The sequence below is a fragment of the Amia ocellicauda genome, chromosome 18 (assembly GCF_036373705.1).
Source record: "Amia ocellicauda isolate fAmiCal2 chromosome 18, fAmiCal2.hap1, whole genome shotgun sequence".
Taxonomy (NCBI): Eukaryota; Metazoa; Chordata; class Actinopteri; order Amiiformes; family Amiidae; genus Amia; species Amia ocellicauda.
In genome coordinates, this window is record NC_089867.1 from 25,884,426 (window position 1) to 25,894,544 (window position 10,119).

The window sequence follows — 10,119 nt, forward strand, 5'->3', positions numbered from 1 at the left end:
TATGAATAAAGGTTTATTTATGCAGTACAAATGTTGGGCTAAATGAGCCCCCTAATATAAAACACTACACTATCTCAATTGTGCCAAGCAGAAAAGCAAACTTTCACTCATCACTGGACAGGCATAACCATGCCTGATTTCATACTTTTCTATGATTGGTTTGTGGTACTGCCTCATGAACCTCCTCCTTACAGCTGCTCGTAATAAATGTAGTGACCTTGCATTTGTCTGGATTATTTTCAACTCTTGAGACTGGTGTGGAGTAAAATAGAAATCATTTTGTGCTGCTGTGCTTTGTGTCCTGTGACCCTGGAAGTTTCTGGCAAGTAACTAATAATTTTCCTGCATTCTTTCCAATGAATTATGTGAACTTCTCAGTTAGTCCTTTTTAGTTTATCAGCAACTTACATTCTCTACTTGTTTCTTATTAAAGTTTAATTGTTTCAAACCTATCTTTGTTATCGGCAAATGGCCTTCTAGATGTAGCTGGCGATTTAGAGGATAATAATTATTATTCATGAGCAAGAACTGTAATACTATTGATGAGATGGGTAGGCTTATTTTAGAATGCCAGTGAGATTACTGTCATAGTTATTTAGATGACCAATTAGACACTGCTTATAAAACCCGTTGTAGGTATGTCCCAAAATGGGAATAAAAGCTATGTACTTCCTTGAACTCTTTGACGAAACTGCATTGTACTTGTTTAATACTTTCTGTAGCTGTGTTCTGCTGTTTTCCCGTGCACGTAATAAAATCTGATTTGAATTGCTGACTCCAAATCTTATTTCCATAACACTGGCAAAATAAATATATTGTACCAGTATCTCTAGTTTTATCCTCACTGCATTGGCTACATGGTCAATTGAGAATTAATTACAATATTCCTTATTAAGTATTATTTGGTCATGATTATGGGTCAGATGCCCTATGATCAAAGTGCTTGCTGTAGTTAGCAGTTCCCCTCGCCCTTTTTGTAGAATGTGGGAATGTTACTTACTTACTCCATTTCATGTTAATCTCCTCTGATGCTGTAAAATAGATAACTACGTCTTCTGTTTTTGTACAGCCTGACACAACACATCTGCAAACACTAAAAGAGCATACAACAATCCAGCTGTTGACATCTGCCATTATTTGGTAAGTTTAAAGTTTTCAATTTTGTTTATATGATAGAATCAATTTGAAAAGTACTATGCAGGGTTTCCATGTGGATTCACTCTAAAATAAAGCTGATTGACTGAAACTCAGTTCTTTCTGACAGTTTCACAGCTCAAGGAATGCCAGTTTTGACATGATGATGCTAATATGCTAATATGTATATAGTGTGACACCGTGTGAGGTTGGATATGGCATCAGGGCTCTATAGGTGAGGCCTAGGTACAGAGGCACTTGAAGGCAGGGAGTGAAGGAAGTGCACATTCAGGGGCGTAGGTTTTGTCTCAGACCTGGGGAGGGTATTCATTTAGAGTTCACTGCAGAGTCGTCGAGCGGCAAGTGGTGGGGGTGCTGTGGAGTTCTGTAGTAGTGGAGGGGGTGAGGCTTTGTTGAGCGGTGGGGAGGGGATTTGTAAATAACGACTATGAATGAACATGTCTTTGAAGTGAGGGGGACATAAATTACGCATATGGGCAAATTATTAACACTTTCTCAGTATTCATGCTCCCTCAAGGGGATCTCCCTATGCCTATGTTGCCGGCCATACATTATTGTGAGGAACAATTTAACTGTCAACATTGGGGGGGATTGCCCCCCTAAACCTATGCCTATGTGCATATGTATTACGTACAGTGAGCTGGTGAGGCAAAACAAGGAGACACACAAAACGAAACAAAACCTAGCTCCTTGTTGAACCAAAACTAAACATTAACTGGTCCCTCTCTAGTAGTAATAACATGAATAATAACAGACAGAACAAGCACAATCCAAGTTCCACAGGCAAAGTCTAGCAGGAAACAGGTTGTAGAAAGGTGATTTAGTCAAGGACTAGCAGGAATTCTGTTGCAGGAGGAGCCAGTCAGGTGTGAATTGGGGGTAGCTACTTAAAGCAGCTGTTGAGAAAGAGCTGTGCTGTTTCTCGATCACAAAAGTTAAGCAGTTGACTAGGGAACAGGAGCCAAGAGACATAAAAACACACACAAAAAAAACATTTATAAGCATGTGGCCATTACAGTGTCAGGTTTGCCGAATGATTGCCTTCCTGGATGAACTCATCCAAGAAGATTTCATTTGTGAACGTTGTCTGCAATCTGAGAGATCAAGGTCCGTGATATTGAGGCTCAGCTTGTCGATCTGCGCTGTATTAGGGATATAGAAGAATTGGTCAATCAGCCCATGAGAGAGATGGTGTGCAGCCAAAACCTAGGAGAGTTGAGACCGTAGAGCAGGAAAGCGTAGAGAACTGCTGGGTTACAGTAGGTCATAACCGCAGAAAAGGGAACGCACAACCCCTAGAGACATCCCAAAAGCTAGAAATGCCCAACAGGTTCCACCTGCTGGACACCGAGTTGGACAGTGACAGCTTAGAGGGTGATGGGAGGGCAGTTGAGCACCAGAGCACCATGGTGCCCCTTCCCCCCAGAACAGGGAGGTAGTTATAGTAGGAGACTCAATTCTTAGAGGCGTAGATCACACAGTGTGTTCTAGTGATAAGGAGACCCGCATGGTATCTTGCCTGCCTGGTGCTCAGGTTGCAGATCTCCCTCAACTAGTAGACAGGCTATTGGCCAAAGCCGGGGGGAATCCACTGGTCATGGTCCACATTGGAACCAATGACATAGGAAAAGGTAGGACAGAGGTTCTGCAAGACAAATGTAAAGAGTTAGGAACAAAACTAAAGAGCAGAACCTCCACGGTAGTTTTCTCTGAAATACTTCCAGTACCACGTGCCAGGCCAGGGAGACAGGCTGAGATTAGAAAGTTTAACACGTGGTTGAAAGTTTGGTGTAGGGAAGAGGGGTTTAGGTTTATGGAGCATTGGTCTTTCTTCTGGGATAGATGGGACCTGTACAAACCGGACGGTCTACATCTAAACAGAAGGGGGGCTAATGCATTGGGAGAGCATATGTGCAGAGAAATCATTTAAACTAGGGACCAGGGGGGCAGGGAGCTCTGACAATGGGAGATGTTCCCCTAAGGAAAGAAAACCAAGGGAAACTGCTAGTAGGAAAGTCCTGAAATGTTTGTACCTCAATGGCAGGAGTATAAGGAACAAAATGTTAGACTTAGAAGCCACAGTGCTGGTGTGTGACTATGATGTTGTAGGAGTGTCGGAAACATGGCTCACAGAAAATGATGGGGATGAATACAAGTTGGAAGGATACACACCGTTTAGGAGAGACAGGCAGCGGTGGGGTAGCATTATATGTCAAAAATTACATTAAGATCCCATTAATGGAACAGAATCTTTGTGGGTGAAACTTTTGAACAAAAGATCTACAGGATTAGTTGTAGGACTGTGTTACAGACCACCCAACTCAGATATTCAGAAAGATGCTGCATTGTACAGTGTAATCAGGACTGCATGTAGCACTAAAGTCCCGTATATACGAGTTTAATGTGCTGTTATTATTATTAGTTACCTTAGTGGAATACGTATTAATATATAAAGCAGTTAACGAATGTAATTTAGTATGTAAGTAGTAGCAGTGAATAAATATTAGTATATACAACAATATTATACTGATATAATACAGTATTGTATGGGGATATCGTCTGGTAAAAGCATAGAGAACATGCTGTATTATAGGGATGAACTGAGACATCTCGTAGCGCAGTGTTGCCAGTGATGAATGTGAGCTGACTGACCTAACTGTGCTCACACTGTGGTTCATTGGACATGGATATTCAGTAATTAGATTCAAGACACACACAGCAATATCTTCTGAAATGTATTTATTAGTGATCTGTACAAAGTTTCAATTTGATTGAGCACTTAGTTCTACTGTAGTCTTCATTTTGTTCAGTTTTCCTCGTTTTACTTCATCATGAAGATGCTTCACACATTCTGGAATAGAAGATCAAGCTGTAAATACAACACAATTTGTGGAATATCAGTGGAAATCATGCGTGTTCACCGGATACATTATACAAATACTACTCTTGCAAAAAGGAGTTAAAAAATAATACAATTACACTGTACATTACGACTAATGTTTGGTAACAGTTTAATTCTTTCACCTGACAACTTGATACAATCCAGTTGATTTTAAAGCCCAAAATCTTTCCTAAAATGACATACTGTAATCAGTTAGCTATAAATATTGCAAGGGGGGGGGGGGGGAATTATAATTGTAATAATGTGATTACACTTGCTGAAAATCCCTCAAACTCCTCTACTTTGTCCACCAACTGATTGTGTTCATCCTCGCAAGGAATGATTTTTATTAGGATTAATCTCTCATGATGATTCCTTGATTCTGCTCCAGATGCTGCATTTTGTTAAGAATGACAAATTGAATATTAGTATTTTCTGCAAGACAAAAAGGTAGAGAACAATTATAGCATCAATTGGAAGAATGAAAATACTTACAAATTACATCTTTTTTAAAGAATCGATATTATTCCACCTGCATGACTTCAAGCAAACAGACAATGATCAAATATTTTTCATTACAAATGAAGGCCATACCTGATGTCAGGGAGCGGACGTGGCCTTCACTGAATACACTAAAGAAAAAGAAAGTGATCATTATTTAATCTTATTTCACATTCATAAATGTAGTCATAAAAATCTATCTTTGGAAATGAGGTCAAACAGTATATCCAAAGTATTTCAGCCTCCACCAATTCTAAAGCGTTAAGACCTCTTAACTAATTACAGTTTTTCTAGACTGTAATTGTTGTATTTTAATAAACCTCTGGCGTTTTTTAGTTTTTAGTTTTGTTACTGTTACTCTGTTTTAAACTTAATTAACACTAGAGCAGTTATAGCCGCTTTTTGTGCAGCTTTCGCAATTCAAAATGTGAATGTTAATTTGTCCCGCATATCTGTTCTGTTACTAAATATTTCAATTAAATACGGCGTTTCAGATGGAAACTCCTCATAATTAATACGTTATAAATACTTTCTTCTCAGATCTGCAGTAACAGTATAGCCGACAAACTGGTCTTTGTAATGCATTAGTCCGTGTGAACGAATTATAATCGTGTTGGCTGCTGAAACACGTGCTTTTCCACAGCTAGTCATTATTATCATTATTTTATGAGCAGATCTGCACTGAGCTCGTCTGTCCTGACCGGCGCAGCGAGTCTCTGCTTTCCCTGGAATTCAGTCTTGATCCGTCAAACCCGGATCCGGATCAAAGCCGGATCAAAGCCGGATCAAAGCCGGTCCTGATGAAACAGTAACGCGCTGCGGCCTGTAGCGCACAGAGCGGCGCCATTTCAAAGCGCTTCACTCCGCACAAGATAGGATGTTTTAGTTTTATGGTTTTGTATAAATGTTTTATAAATGTATAAATCTGCTTAGATATGTGCATACCGATGTATACAGCACTTTGAATTTTCACTTTGTTTTCTTTATTTTATTTTTCATAGCAGCCGCGCACTGCTCGGGCGCTGCGGTTGTATGTGGTGCGAAAAAGCGGCTGCTGTCGTTTAAGCGTCCGGGGCTGGACGTGTCTGCAGTGGAAACGGGGCAGTAGATAAGCCTTCCTTAAAATTAAGATGTCTGTTTCCTATACTGAACCAGATAGCACAGAATTTATCATAGAAAAATACATTCTATTCATAACAAATAATATCTTACAAAGTATTTGTATTATTTTCCACAACAGAAGCTGTCATCCCTGGCAAGAATCTACTAAAAATCTTATCAACCAACACAAACGAGTTTGAATGTATCAATATCTTCCAGATCAGAAGATATGAGTAAGTATATTAAGAAAATGTATATAGCTAAGACCTAAACTGAAGACAGCTTGCATATATGTAACACAATTTTTAGGTTAACAATATGAGCCAACAAGGCATCAATCAGTTATATTTTAAACAACTTGAAATATAGAAATACTTTTTTGTGCAAATATGCAATTTAGCCATGATAGTGAACCTTCTGACCCAGATATAAACCATAATTTCAGCAATATATATTTATAAAATTATAAATTTGCCTTTTCAAAAGTGTAAATGCAAAAGTAAAACCTAGCCCAGCTTGAGGTGACTGCTAACACGGGGTTGGCATGCCTAGCTATGGTTGGGCCACTAAATGTTTTAAATTGGTGACCAGTCGTTGTTATCCAGAAGCGTGGGGTGTGTAGCCGAGAGTGCTGTCATTGTCCAGTCCTGGGTCTGTAATGTACAAGCGGGCTCTAGAACAAAGTGGTGTCCCAAGCCAGTAGATCATTCCAAATATTGTTGCTCTCTATAACACTCTTTTGATACATAATTGTAGTACATTTTCCTACGTCTACCATTGAAGTTTTATATTTAATGTCCTTGTATTTCATATCACCCTTGCTCAGCTTTTTTGCTGCTTGGAGTGGACAGTTCAGGAAACGCAAAGCTGGGTCTCCCCCAAACTCACGAAGACGACAACTTTAATGATCGAGCCGAGGAAGTCGGATTACTGAAAGGCTTCTCTCATATCCTGTTCAGTCCAGATGGGATCATGTTTGCAGTCCGTGGTGCAGATATCTATTGTGGGCTTCCCCCCTTGAATCCTACTGAAGACTGGCTGAAAATGAAAGCAAAGTGTGTTGGAAGAGCTTACTGGAATCAATTTCGATTGCTCTTCTTCCATCCCGACGGCATGCTCTATGCTATTACAAAGGAAGATAAATTATTTAAGGGTCTGCCCCCTGACAACATGCATGTGCCCTGGCTCTACAGGGAGGCTACAGAAATAGGAAATAGCGGGTGGAACTTCCCTAGAGTATTTTTTGACCCCAAAGGTATGATGTACGCAGTGACCAAGTGTGGAAAACTGGTTAAAGGGGAGCCACCAAGTAATGCAGATGATGAATGGCTGAAAAGGAGTCAGATCATTGGAAATCGTGGATGGGCTGACTTTACCCATTGTTTGGCTTTCTTGATTGATAAAAAAGTTACCTTCTATGTCTCAGACAAAAATGGCAAGATCTACTGCGCACCACCACCGGAAGATGCCACAGTCAATTGGTTTGGTAAAGTGAAGAAGATTGGCAAAGACTATAATCATTATAAGATCCTTACCTTCGCAGAAGATAAATCCATCAGCAAGGTTTTGGGAGTGGATTTTCTGGTTGACAATGGAAAGATCCTCTCAGCCAAACCCATGATCATTGGACAGCACATCTATGACAACACCAAGGGCTCCGTTGAGTACACCACTACCTTTGAGTAAGATCCACATTCACAATATGAAGTCTTGCATTTTTGTGGAAAAAAAATAATATTGTGCGATACTGATGTAAAGTAAACTTTGTTGCCAATACAGGGTCGGGTTCACCTTGCAAAACTCACACACAATAGTTTGTAAGTAGAGCCATTTATGCCATTGTAAAGTTACATTGAACCAATGCTTATATTTTGTAAGTCGGCATGGATAAGGGCGTCTGCCAATAATAAAAATAAATAAATAAATAAATAAATAATAATAATAATAATAATGCAATAATGTGCTGTTCAAGGTCAACTTCTTTAATTAAATCTGAAGGATGACTCCATGCTGTCATTCCCTGGTAGTGTCTTGTTCGAGCTTTCTGTTTCGCAGTTGGACACCCAAACTGTCCTGTTACCAGACTAGAACATCAGTGGCCAAAAGGTTTATATCTCACAGCCCACTGCTCAAAGGAGCTTGCCTGATATAGATGCAAGCAAACATGCTTTATGTCTTTTTTTGTTGTTTGTTTTGACTAAATTAATTGGACCAACGAACAAGTTAACACACAAGTGAACACACAAGTGAACACACAAGTGAAGTTAGTCAGTTGTAATGGCTGGGACTCCAGAAAAATAAGTTGAAGACATTGTCACAATTTGTATTCTCTTATCACTGCAACTTTCGTGTTTTTTAGATTTTAATAATGATGGGATTCTTATTTTATTTTAATTTTTTTTGACCAGAGAACATTATTCTGTTGTAACTCATTTTGTCTGATTTATTAAAGGTTTTCTGAAAAGGTGTCACTGGAAAGTACTTTCTCCCATAAGTACGGATTCACTTTTGCACTTGGTGCATCAACAGAATTTAAAGCTGGAATCCCAATGATTGCACAGAATGAAACTGCCATCACCCTCGATATCAGCACAACCCACTCTTGGGATTTTAGTGAGACTACACGAACTGAGGTATGTCCGCTGTATGATGGATTGGTTGAACATCTTTGAGTTCAATTGTATTAGTAATCAGACAGATTCACAGCTTAAAAGGTTGGGAATAGGGGAATAGAGGAGTTGTTCAAAGAAGGAACATTTTCAAACGCATTTTGCTTTAATATGACTGCATAATATTTAATTCCCTATTCTGTTTCAAGACATAGGAGTCCCTGTGTGACAATCTGGGGAAGCCCTTGTAGTTTCAGCAGTTCCGACTGGGCCTTGAAGAAAGTGTTTTATTTTAACTGTATATTGTTTTAAATTAATGTTAGCATTAGAATTAGAATTGGATTTATCAAGCTAGCAAAGCCAACAAGGCGGTTGTTAAGGATACATCCTCTTGAAATTAATCTCTCCGCTTCCATTTTTGTTTTTCTATGATAAGAGAACAATCCATGGATGTGTTCTTCTCTTAAGGCTGAAGATGTTACATTATAGTGATTGATTACCTCATTGCCCATTGTTAAAGAAAACCGTGAGATCGGGCAGATTGTAGGTCATAACAGGAAGACATCTGCTTCCATGATGACCCCCCTCCATCTGGAAGAGCAGCCTACAAACTTTGCAGAGCTTGCACCTTTTGAAGCTTTTGATTGGATAAAGTCACAGTACCTTACGTCATCTTTCCTTTAAAACTGCACTAATTTCTGTTAAGTTCTCACTGAAGGAATTCCTTGATGTGGTGATTCCAAGCTAGCTTGTTAATAAAGTTTCAATTTGCTTTATTTCAACAACTTTTCCAATTATTCAACAGGCCTCACCCTGTGTGGAAGTCCAGTCAGCTGTGATGTAGTGCACGTTGAAACCAGGCAGTACTGTAGTGTTTTTTCACTACAGTAAAATCAGGAGCCCAATGTCTTAGTTGTAATGGTACAGTGTTTTGTAAATGGCTGCTCTTCTGTGTCTGCAGATTGTTAGAAGTTCCTCAGTGAGTGTGACGGTGCCCCCTGGAAAGGCTTTGAGATTCAAAGCCATCATTCAGAAGGGAGACATGGATGTTCCTTACAAAGCCCAGGCTGTCACTGAGTTTGGACACAAGACCACTGTCACAGGAACGTGGAAGGGCGCCTCAGTCTCAAGAGTGGAAATTGAAGAAGATGATATTACAAATGAAAAAGTGAAGGAAACTTTAATCAGTAAATGACCTGTCTGCCATCACAAATGCAAGTTTGTGTTAAAATTATCAAAAACAAAATTTATGTTAAATGCTATTTTTTTTTATTATTTACATCAATGCTCCTTTTCTTTAAATATAAATCTCTTTGATTAGTAGAGATGATTGCATGTGGTAGCACATTAATCATGAATTCAGTGCCTGAATTTGGTGTTAAATCTGTACACTGGCTGTTCTACTGTTGTTTTGCATGTAAAATTAAAGCAGTACAAATCCCATTCACTGTTCACTGTAATCCAGATACAGGAAATGCACCATGTACTTTGCTCCAAATTAAAAAAATTGGTGAATAAAATAGTTGGTTGATGTGTATAAATTCTCATTTTTTTAATTCAATACATACTGGAAAGCTTGTGGCACAGCTGACTAAAGCACAGGCCCGAACAGCAGCCTGTGGGGGTCCGTGGCCCCCTTTATAAAGCGCTGCTCTGCTGGCAGGTTAGACTGGTGTCCACTTCCTGCTTCTCCCAGTTCCCCAGCAGCAGGAACTCCCTCAGTCCCCCACCGCACCATGGCTCTCGTAGTGTCCACACTTGTAGACGGAGGGGGAGCTGGTCATGTGACATGCGCTCCTTTATCAGTGGACGTGTTTGGCAGCTGGCCCTGCAATCTTGTAAGACTTTAAAACAAGAGAAAGATTCCAGACA

The 10,119-nt window shown here is 39.6% G+C and overlaps 1 long non-coding RNA gene across 1 annotated transcript; it reads left to right on the forward strand.

Moving 5' to 3' along the window:
• The first annotated feature begins 208 nt into the window (after positions 1-208).
• On the forward strand, positions 209-9,788 carry LOC136713855 (uncharacterized). Its single transcript, XR_010804984.1, has 6 exons — positions 209-322; positions 1,070-1,140; positions 5,778-5,871; positions 6,465-7,320; positions 8,091-8,271; positions 9,209-9,788. It is a non-coding gene; the product is annotated as an uncharacterized LOC136713855 (long non-coding RNA).
• The last annotated feature ends 331 nt before the right edge of the window (positions 9,789-10,119 follow it).